Here is a 10,985-nt window from a genome sequence, read left to right as displayed (position 1 = left end):
GGGCTTCAGCTGGTTGTTGGCCAGATGATGTCCTCTGTTTTTTTTTTTTTTTTTTTTGGTCATCATGGCTGCCCCAACATGGCCCCTTCTTTCATCAAACCAGTAAGAGAGAGAGTCTGCCAGCAAGATGGGTGTTGCCAGCTTATGTAACAGACAAGTGACATCACATCACCTTTGCTGTACAGTGTTGGTTGGAAGCAGGTCACAGTCCCACGCACACTCAAGAGGAAAGAATTACATGAGGGTGTGAACACCTAAAGGCACGGATAAGTGGGGACACCTCAGAGTCTGTCCGCCAACACTTCTCGAAGGGAGATGTGGGTTTCTTATCTGAGTGTGTTTCAAGAAGTATTAACGGATTTTTCATCCCCGCGAGGCCTCAGGTTCAGGGGTTCGTTTTTGCCCACAGTTAGGTGAAAATCATGTCTGCTCACCTGAGTCGGAAGGGTAGGGTGGGGACAGAAGCAAACACAGTCTCAGGAAATGTTCATCATGCGCCAGCCTGGTGATTTGCTAAGCAAAACTCAAGTTGACGTGACATAAACAACGTCTGCTGCTTCCAGGGGCCTGCCACAATATTTTCTTTTAAGTGCTACTTGTGCCTGAAATACGCTTCTGGTTTTGAAATGTGGTTCTCAGCTCTTGCTCAACTACAAACCACTCGCTCCCTTATTACGAGTCCCATTTTTTCTATCCTATGATATGGGTTTTCTAAGGGCGTGATGTCAGCCCAGATGGGAGACATGCCAGAGTAGTGGCCTGGAGGCCTCTCCTTGGAGAGGGTCAGTTCGGATGACAAGGGCGAGCTTTTTCCCTGCAGACCTGGCATCTCACGGACGGCAGCGCCAGCTCTGGGTTAACACCTGTGCTCTCCGGAGCCCTGACATCTGTATGCTCATTACACTTTTTATTTTTTTCAGTTGTTAATGTTACAAGTTTCTGTTGCAACAACAGTGACTCCAAAAGTAACATAGATTCTCTTTCTGATACCGTGATATTAGGGAAAAAAATCAGTAATTTTTTTCTGCAATTCCTCTCCATCTCTCACCCCACCTGGAGGTATTCATGGTCAACAGCATGACATGGAAACTTCCATGTGGGGGGTGGACTTTCTTCAAATTCTGAGAAATATCTAACTATATCTATATCTATAGATATAAATCTCCATACAAGTATATCGATAAATACGCTTCTTTATTTTTTACAAACACAGGAATCAGCTAAAGATACTGTTACACAAGATGAATAAATTCTAGACATCTGCTGGATGACATAGTGCCTAGAGCTAATAATACTATACTGTGTACTTAAATTTGTTAAGAGAGTAGATGTCATGTTAAGTCTTCCATCACATATGCAAAAAAAGCAAAGGGACACAGGACACTTGAAGGTGATGGATATGACTGTTATCTTGGCTGCGGTCCTGGTATCACGTATGTCCAAACTCACCAAATTATATACATTAAATATGTAAAGTTTTTTGGTATATCAGTTATACCTCAATAAAGCAGTATAAGCAAAACCAAAAAACAGGACACCAACTATTCTCACTTAATTGTATCTCATTATCACCCCTTCAGATCAACCAATCATTCTTTTCAATGACTGCCCATGATGCCATGGATCCGCATTTACATCCTGGCCAGTGGATGTTGACAGTGTTGTCGTCAGATGAACTGCATGAGAGGCGAAGCGGGTGAATGTGTGTTATTCCAGTTTTAGAATGGGAGAGAGACTGAGGCACAGAGAGGTTCTGTGGTGGGTCCCTGGCTCCCACCCATTCCTGGTAGGTGTGGGGAAGAGAATCCATCCCGCACTGCTCTTGCGTCATGCTGCCACAAGGCGGCACTGTTGAAACTTGCTCCTGCGCAGCCTCTGTTGACACACAGTCCTTTCCTTTGCTAACGCTAGGATCCCGGGCTCTCTTCGGTTTCAAAGTCCTACTAACCCTTTTTCTGCCACTGATCATCATGATCTATCCCTTACAGATCTCTCTAACTGAATAACAGAGAGGTGAGTTGGAAGAGTTTAACTTCTTCTTTCCCAGGAAGCCCTGGGCTCTTTGTGCAAATCCACTCTCTCCCCAGTGGCCAAGTTTGCACAGCGAGGTCTCAGTTACATTTACTTGGCTCTCATCAGGGGCCTTCTTATCTTCCCTTTACATATTTAGGGGAGACCGGAGAGTGATTTTTCTCAGAACAAAGACTCCTGACTTCCAGGTGACTTCCAGGTGACTTCCAGGCATGAAATTCATACAAAAGTTAGAGAAATCCAAACACAGCTTTAAATATTCATGAACACGAGTGGCTTAAATCAACATAAAACGTCTTGATTATTCAGACACATGATTGGCTTTCCTCATTTAAGAGTCAACAGGATCCAAACAGAGGATTTTGCTCCGGAGTTTCTGATTCTGCAGTCTGCGCCAAACTGGTTTTACAGCTCCGCGGCACCCCCAGATTTCAACCAGACATGACAGTTTTGAGATTCGGGTGTAGTCTTCCAGGTTTCAAAACGAAACAAACAAAACAGCAAGCAGGCGTCCACACATGAGTATATACCCTTAGCTATTTTGTGCGATGAGGAAGGGGGACATAAATGGCACTAGAGTACATTCTGTAAACTGCCTTTTTCTAAAGTCCATTCTTACTTGGGGCACAGGGTGCGGCACCTTTGTAGGGTGAAGTGCGGACAGTGGCGGGGGAGGGAGGATGACGATGGGCTCTTTCCTAAGATGTCACAGGAGAGTGCCACTTCATTCTTTGGGGAGGACAGGAAAATCTGTATGGGCAGACTTCCCAGAAAATGGCCTGTGGTGGGGTGGAGGGAGGGGGTAGTGTGGTCTTATTTTTATTTTTTTTAACGGGTAGGAAAGTAAGTGTTCTTTTGTGGCACTTCTTAAAAAAGAAACGAAGGGACGGCCCTCGTGGAGAAAAGAGAACATTTAATCATTTTATCTGTGTTAATTCTAGATGGTTCCAATTTGCCTGCGTTCTAATAGGTTATCTTTGTGTTTGTGGGCTTTGTAGGTGATTTCTGGGGAGAAAAAAAAAATCACACTTATAATACAGTCATCTTGTAAGAAATCCAAAGAATGTAAAAGTTTACGGGGTAAGAGGTGAAGGAGGCCTTTGACCCGCTCTCCCGGGCTACTTCCCTCGGGAGAGGCAAGGACTGTTACTTTGGTGTGGATCCTTCTGTTCCCTGGCTACTCCGTGAGGGCGGGGACCAGCCGCACCCGCGTCGCCCAGAGGCAAGTTAGAAAGGCAGAGTCTCGGGCTCCACCCCCGACCCACACAGTCAGAACCCGCATTTAACGCGATCCCCAGGTTGACGTGTGAGCAGCACCGGCGTTCACGGTGTCCCTGTGTGTCGTCTTACACATTCGTATCCGCGCAAACGCACGTGCTCCTGGGCTGAGAACGCGGCCCTGGACTATGGCTGTCCTCAGAAGAGCGCGTGTGCTTCGCGTGGCCCACACGCTGGCAGCGTCAGCACCCCCGGGGGCGTGAGACCTGCTTCCTGAACGCAGCCGCTCGGGAGGGGTCCGGCCAGCCGTGCTCTAACGAGTCCCCCAGGGGTGCTGCTGCACCGCCAGTGTGAGAGTCGGAGCTCCTTCTCCGTCGCTCCTGCCAGGCTCCCCTCCCCCGCCGTCACCTCCCTCTCTGCCCCTCCCCCCGGCCCAGTCTGGCTGGTTCCCCGAGGACGCCCCAGACCCGGCCCCCCCAGGCGTACAGCGAGGGCTCCGTGGACCGGGCCTTTCAGTTAGGAGTCTCAGCCCCCTTTAGGGGAGGCTGGTTTTCAGACCCTGCAACACGCCGGCTCCTGGGGGTCGGCTGAGGTCGTCGCGAAACCTCCGTCCCTGCCTCCGAGAGGCCCGTGGTGCGACGCAAACAGGTGCCGTGGGACGTCGCCGCCGCTGCAGAGGCCCGTCCCTGGCAGCTGCCGCGCGCCCCATTGCGCCGCGGGGCGAGCGGAGGCCCAGAGGGAGGGCTCCGTCGTCACGTCACGTCAGGGCGGCTCCGGGTCGGTTCCTCTCCCGCTGGCGCAGGAGTGACAAGGGATTTCCCTCTGCCGAGCGCGGCTGTGGGCGGGCGCCCGGCCGCGGCAGGGCTCGCCGCAGAGGACAGACGGGACTTCGGGGTGCAGAAAAAGCCTAGCGGGTCCGAGTGTCTTGCCCGAAGGGTGTTGGGCCTTCGCGGGGGACACGGTTTCCAGGTGACCCCTGGGGCACTGGAGTCTGCGACCCCAGCCGGCCCGGAGCCCTCCACCTCCCCCAGAGCACCAGGCGCCCAGGGAGCTCGAAGTCCCCGCGCCAAGTGTGTTGGTGTCGCGGCCGGGCCACCCGAACTGCGAGCGCGGGAGGAGAGTTTGCAGCCCAACTGGTGAAAACAGTTGGTCCAGTGGCAGGCGGGGGCGAGGATCTGATCGCGGAATCAGGGAGATGCACACTGAGGGTGAACACTCGGCAGGAATGGTCCCCACTCCTAAAAAGTCTCCCCAGCAAAGGAGACTCAAGTGGCAGGCACGGACGGGGTTCGAACCCGTGATCTTCGGTTTACGAGACCGACGCCTTACCACTTGGCCACCGCGCCTGCGTTACGGAGGCTGTTCGGCGATCCTCTATCCTGGCGCTGCTCCCATGAGCCGGTCTCGCGGGAACGAGCATGAGCACGAGCAGGAGCGTGAGCACGAGCGTGAGTACGAGCGTGCGCGCACCCGCCGGGCCCTCGCGCCCCGCCCCCTCGCCGCGGCCAGTCGCTTAAGGCGGGGCGACCGCGGGCGCACGCCGGCCGCTCCCCGCGGACCAGACCGCCCCACCCGGCTCTCCCTCGGCCCGGTACCCACGAGCGCGGCCTCCCCGGAGTCTCCCCACCAGGGCCTCGTCAGGAGGCGTACCCGAAACCCGGGAACGGAGGGATGCTTCCCGGCGTCTCAGGGCCTGGGGTTCGAAACCCTGCTCTGCCGGAGTCCGTCTGCGGCCTCGGAGCCTCAGTTTCCCCTCTAGGTCGAGGTACCCGGGAGGTGAAGGAATGGTGGCAGTTCTCGTTACTAGCCCCACCCCACCCCCGACCCCGGGCGGTCCACGGCTGCCCTGCACCCCGCAGGCACTCTGCAAGGGTTGTTGAATGAATACGTAAGTTTTCTGAAATTAAAAGCCCAAAGTTCCCCTTCCTCCCGACTGCCCCTGTAGCCCAGGGTGTGAGCGGGTCCTGGGACCAGCAACATCGCCCGGGAGCGTGTTAGAAATGCGGCTTCTCCCGCTCACCCAGCAGTCTGCGTTTTAACTAGTCCTCAGGGTGATGCTGATGCGCAGGAAAGACTGAGCCCCACTACTCCAGATAATTGATGCGCATATTCCTATTTATAGATTAAAATGTGCTCTTTTATTTTTAGCCAAATGGGATGACTTTACAGTTCTCTGCCATTTGATTTTTCATGTATTAATTTATAATGTGTTTACTGCAATGACTTGTGGTACATAATAAAATATAATCGTAATAAATAGTACATATTTGATAAATATAATCAACAATTTCTATTCATTAATATGATGCACAATATAATATTGTATATAGCAAATTATATATACTGCAGTATATACTATATTGTTATGCACGGACGGGTTACTGTAGTCTCTCATAGCTGTATGGTTTTCCATTGAGTGGCTGTATCACAGTTGATTTAATCAGTTTCGGGCCTTGGGCCTTGGGTTGGTGTGCAGTTTTTTTTGAGGCACAGAACATTCTGCTATATGCCTCTTTGCTGTCTGGCACCAGTGATGCCCCCTATGGAGACATTTATTTAAAATGTCCACAGCCCACCAGGCAGGTGTGTAGGCAAATAGGAAACTTAAAAAATGCCAGGAAGTTCTTTTCACCACGTTGTTTTAAATGTCAAGGTTTGGGCAGGTGATTGGAAAAGGCCCTGACATATACCCTCAAACACTGGGGCAGAGGCCCTGAGACACTGTGCCCAGAATGCTTGAGATCTGCATGCAAACCTCACTGCAGCTCCTGAATTAAAAAAAAAAAAAAAAAAATTTGAACATTTTTAAAATTAAAACACGCATTACTGAGCATTGCTTCCGACTAGTCGATGATAAAATTGGTTCTGTTGTCTCCCTCCTTTTTTTGGTGTTCATTGAATTGTTGAAATTATGGTGCAGAAGTGACATGGGCTTATAGAAAATGAAAGAAATTAGCAAATCAAAATCACTTGGAAGCTGAGCCTAGAAGTAACTGGCAGGTAGGTGGGAATCAAAGTCTAACAGGTGCTTCTTCCAGCTTTGTCTTCTGAGGGACGGGAGGGAATTGAATGATGGAGGTGTGTCTGTACCTTGATGGGCAGGTGGGATGCCCAAGGTATCCAGGGTCTGGGGGTGCCTAAGAGAGGCTGGTCCTCCAACCTTCTGTGAGCCCTAAAATAGCACAGGTGCTGAATGGTCTGACCTTACTTATCTCACAGGTATACAGAGTCCTGGGAGGCCATAGATCTTGGACACCAGGATGGAGGATCGGCCTGTCCTGGCGTCTTAGAGTGATGCCTGTGCAAGGTAGGCCCTTAGAAAGTATTACAGAAAGAGTTAACATGCAAGGTTCCTTTCACCGTGGTCCTCCATGTGGTTCTGGGGGGCCTCCTTGGTCGGTGCCTGCCAACCACAGAGCCAGGACAGTCCTGGTATTGAACTTCCCTGATCAAGCAGAAACTTTCAGCTTCTCAGTGATAAGGAGTTTTCCATTGTTCACTTTTATGGAAAGAAATGTTTCCTTCGCCCATACAGAGTCTCTGGGACAGATGGGTCCCAATGGCACACAAATAATTGTGATCCAATCCCAGGTGTCCCAAATGCTGGGACAAGAAACCAGGGTTGGGTGAAGCAGACGTTGCTTTGAGGAGTCTAGGAAGGTGACGTTTTAAGTGAGAAAGTGTCAAAACTGATCTGGTGACAAAGCCAGGTGACATGATGAAATACTTTTGATCTTGTTTCCTCTGTGTAATTAAGTTGCCTAGATCGAATAATTTATAAGCATCTACATTTCTTTTGTGTCGAAACTTCCTCACTTTTTTCCGTTTTAGAAAAAAAATGTTAGTTTTAAATCTTTTTTTCTTCTGCACCTCTGTGTCTGTCCCCAAAGCAGGAATTCCTAATGCGCACTCAAGACCAGGAGGTCTGTGAATTCCCCAAGAGCATGTAAAACGGGTGTGTGTGTTCTTGAGAAAGGGACGTCACCATTTTGATCAGGTTTTCAAACAGATCTCCTGAAGGTCTGAGAAAGTTTCAAGCACTTTTCCTTCTTCACTCCGTCTCTTGCAGTCCGAGACGCGCTCAGACCTCACCAAGCTGCAGCGTCGGAGCTGTTTAGCCACAGCGGAGGTTGTTTGGGAAACTAAGATGTCTCAGAGACTCACCCTTTCCAGGGTGGCTCCTGCTGTGGCCGGTGCCTCCATCCCAGCCACCCTTGCCCCCGCCTGCCGCCGCCTCCTTGCAGAGCGTTTAGCAGCTTTCTCCTGTTTCCTCAGTGGCGCCTTAGCTGTGGCCTCACAGGCTTCTCTCTCTCTCTCATGCGGATGCAAACTGACCCGGCAGGAGGGGGCGGTCTGGAGTCCAGGGTTCTGCCTTCCTGACACCCTCCCAGGCCACGCTGAGGCTGCTGGTCCCTGCCCTCACTTTGAGAACTACCCCTCTAAAGTATTCTTGGAGGAGTTCATTTGTATGGGGGGCGGAGGGGACCCAGCCTTGGATATTTAGGTCACCTGAGGTAATGATGACAGCAGGCTTTTTACTAATTACCTAAATCAAGGCTTTACCTCAGGAAAGCTCTAAGAGCTGCTCAGAGCATCCCAGTGAGCACAGGGTTAGCGATGGCCGGTTTAGAGCCCAGGACCCAAGGCAGAGAGCAAGGCCATCCCGTCATGCTCGATGTGACCCACTCAGTGGTTTAGAGCAGGCCGGACACCTCAGATGCTTGGTGGGGCCAGGCACGGTATGGAAACCTGGTGCCACTGTGCGTGCCACCGGAAATGTATGGGTTCCGGTGACCTCACACTTCCACAGCTTGTCTTTTTAATTTTAGCTCTTCTAGTGAGTGTGCAGTGGTGTCTCGTTTTAATTTGCATTTCCCGGCTGACTAATGATGTGAAGCACCTTTCCATGTGCTTGGTATCTGTTTGTCGCATCTTTGGTGAAGTGTCTGCTTACATCTTTTGCCCATTTTTATAGATTGTTTGTCTTCCTGTTGTTCATCAGAGTTCATTGTACATTTTGTCAGATGTACCATGAATATTTTCTCCTCTGTGGCTTGCCTTTTCATGTTCTCAGTGGTGGCAGTCAAAGTACTGAAGCTTTTAATTTTGATGAAGTCCACTTTATCAGTGTTTTTCTTTTATGCATCATGCTTTTTGTGTGCTGAGAAATCTTTGTCTACCTAGGTCACGAAGGTTTTCTCCTAGAATTTTTATCATTTTGGCTTTTACATTTAGGTCTGTGTTCCGTCCCGAGTTAATTTTTGTGTGTGGTGTCACGTAGGGCTTGCTGGTCGTTTTTTCCCATACAGATATCCAGCACCATTTGTTGAAATGATTACTCTCTCCCCATGGAACTGCGGTGGTACCTTTGTTAAAATTCAATCGACTCTGTGTGCGTGTGGTCTATTCCTGGAATTTGTGTGCGTTCCATTGATCTGTACATTTATCTTCATTCTAATTACCACAGTCTCGATTATTTTATTTTACGGAGAGTACTGAAATCAAGTATTGTGAGTCCTCCAACTTTGTCCTTTTACAAAACTGGTGCTTGTTCTAGTGCTTTGCATTTCCTCATTGATTTTTAGAATCATTTCATCAGTTTCTACAAAACACCTGCTGGGACTTTGATGGGGATTGCACTGACTCTATAGATGAGTTTAGGGGAAATTGCTGTCTTGAGTTCTCCTATCCATGAATATTTCAGTTGTTTGTTGCTGGGGCCTACGAGTCTTGGAGTCTGAATTAATTTCTTTGGCATTTCATTCTGTGAGTTTCCTGGGATTTTCAGTGGGAGAGTAGCTGCAATGTTTGGTAGCTGTGCTCACCTCCTTTTGGCACTCCATCCAAGCACAGATCCCTGCCACGTGTAGGACCGCTGTCGGCCCTCGGGGGACGCCCCAAGATGAGGGACGCAAGATGTGTTGCCTGTGCAACAGCTGAGACAAAGTTCAGCCAAAGCGAAGGTCTCCCAGGGTAGAGACGCGATTATTGTGTTGACACTGGGAACAGATCATCTCAACCATACATAATAAGTTGTAAAGACGAAAAGTAAATTTTTCTGCAGAAAAATGACATCGGTATGTTGTCATCAAAGCAATCTTAGAATCAACCTCTAACCTGGGAAAGTATGTTTTCGTTGGTTCGTTTCAGAGCCGGAATAAGATCAAGCTGACGGCTGTGAATAATACAAAATATCGTTCTTTTTTCTCTTTTGATTTAGCAGATAAACTAAAAAGGTCAACCAGATTATCTGAGGTGCAGATTAGCATGCAGAGATGACCACGGTTTTATGTATATAAAAAGCGGTAGACAGGACCAGAATAAAGTTGTCGTTCATCATTCGTTCTGCATTTAGCGGAAGACGCCTAGTGTCCCAGCCCTCACGGCCCTCCCTCCTCCCTCCGCGTTCTCCTTTCAGAAGGGGCCACTCTTATGAGTTTATTTTGGATCTTTCCAGATCTTTTCCTTTGCTTTTGTGCTGATACGTGTTTATACATAGGAAATGTAGTGTTTTGGGTGGGATTTTTCTCCCCAAATGGCATCATCTTGGACATGTTTGTTGACATGTCTTTTTTTTTTTTTTTTAAACTCTTCAAAGCATCAGAGGTTCAGCCCTATCCTTCCCTATGACTCTAACTCTTTTCGTTTTACTGCTGCGTTCTAATCAGCTGGGTGACTGCGACAGGGGTTTTAACAAATCATCTAATGCCAACCACCTAGGTTGTTAATGACTTTTCTTCATTACAGACACAGCCTCTCCTGCATCTTTGCATGCGCCTCCCTATGCGTATGTGTGGAGGGTTCTTTAGCATAGGTGTCGGGGTCATTGCTTTTCTAAGATATCTTTTCTGTTGTGTTGTAGCCTTAAGCAAACAGTTCTGCAAATACCTGCTTGCTTGTGAGTGAGCTGGCACTCGGTGCCACTAGCTGACAGGAGCAATATTAGCTTTTGCCCAAGTCTCTCTTTTTTAACTTTGTGCGTAAGCTTGTATGTGCAGGGTTAGTTGGGATGAAGCAGACAATCAGCCACAGACTTTGTGTGACTGCATGGCCGAGGTCTGCCCAACTGGTGGAGATTTGTCGTGGGTACGAGTGTGTCGGTGTCAAACTGAGCAAATTCAAACTGAGCAAATTGGGTTCTTTTCAGTTTTATGAGCTTGCAAGAGTCAATATGTGAATGCCCAAATCGGTTATCTCTTCACATAATACTTTATAGAAAGAGTTATCTCTTTCTATAAAGTATTACCAGCATCTCACACATGAATGGCACATGGTATGTGTTTCTCAATACAACAAAGAATCACTTATTTCCTTTTGATTTATTAGCATATTTGATATTTGAAAAACTCAAATCTTTACTCACATAAACCAGAAAGTCATTTTGATAGACAAATAGGTATATCATGACCTTTTGCTAGGCCTTGGATTTTAAGATCACTGTTATACAAGACACACTTGACCTGATGGGTTGCAAAGTTGTTTTTAACCAATACAAAGTCTTGATGAATTAATGCTTGCCATTGGGCCATCTTCCACAAACATGCCGTCCCCCCTTAGAAAATTTAGGAGTCGAAGCAGTGTATACACAGTTAAAGATGAAGTATATGTGATGAAGTTCAAAGTGCTATTTTAAAATGTCATTTCCCATCCTCAGACGCCAATTATCATATCCTCAGCATTTGGCGTGGGAGGCGATTATTCCCAGGGCTGTTCTTGGCAACGTGAAAAGATAAATG

General features: G+C 48.5%; 1 long non-coding RNA gene and 1 other non-coding gene across 2 annotated transcripts in view; one reads left to right on the top strand and one right to left on the bottom strand.

The window, feature by feature from the left end:
• Window positions 1-4,523: 4,523 nt before the first annotated feature.
• Window positions 4,524-4,595, bottom strand: TRNAT-CGU. The gene has a single exon. It is a non-coding gene; the product is annotated as a tRNA-Thr (tRNA).
• A 200-nt stretch (window positions 4,596-4,795) lies between these two features.
• Window positions 4,796-10,985, top strand: part of LOC112479122 — a 37,432-nt gene continuing 31,242 nt past the window's right edge. Inside the window, exons 1-2 of the long non-coding RNA XR_003046049.1 lie at window positions 4,796-5,137; window positions 6,469-6,556. This is a non-coding gene — a long non-coding RNA (uncharacterized LOC112479122). The remainder of the gene's footprint in view (window positions 5,138-6,468; window positions 6,557-10,985) is intronic.

Source organism: Pteropus alecto, unplaced genomic scaffold (assembly GCF_000325575.1).
Source record: "Pteropus alecto unplaced genomic scaffold, ASM32557v1 scaffold34, whole genome shotgun sequence".
Lineage (NCBI taxonomy): Eukaryota > Metazoa > Chordata > Mammalia > Chiroptera > Pteropodidae > Pteropus > Pteropus alecto.
This window is presented reverse-complemented; position numbering and strand designations above follow the sequence as displayed.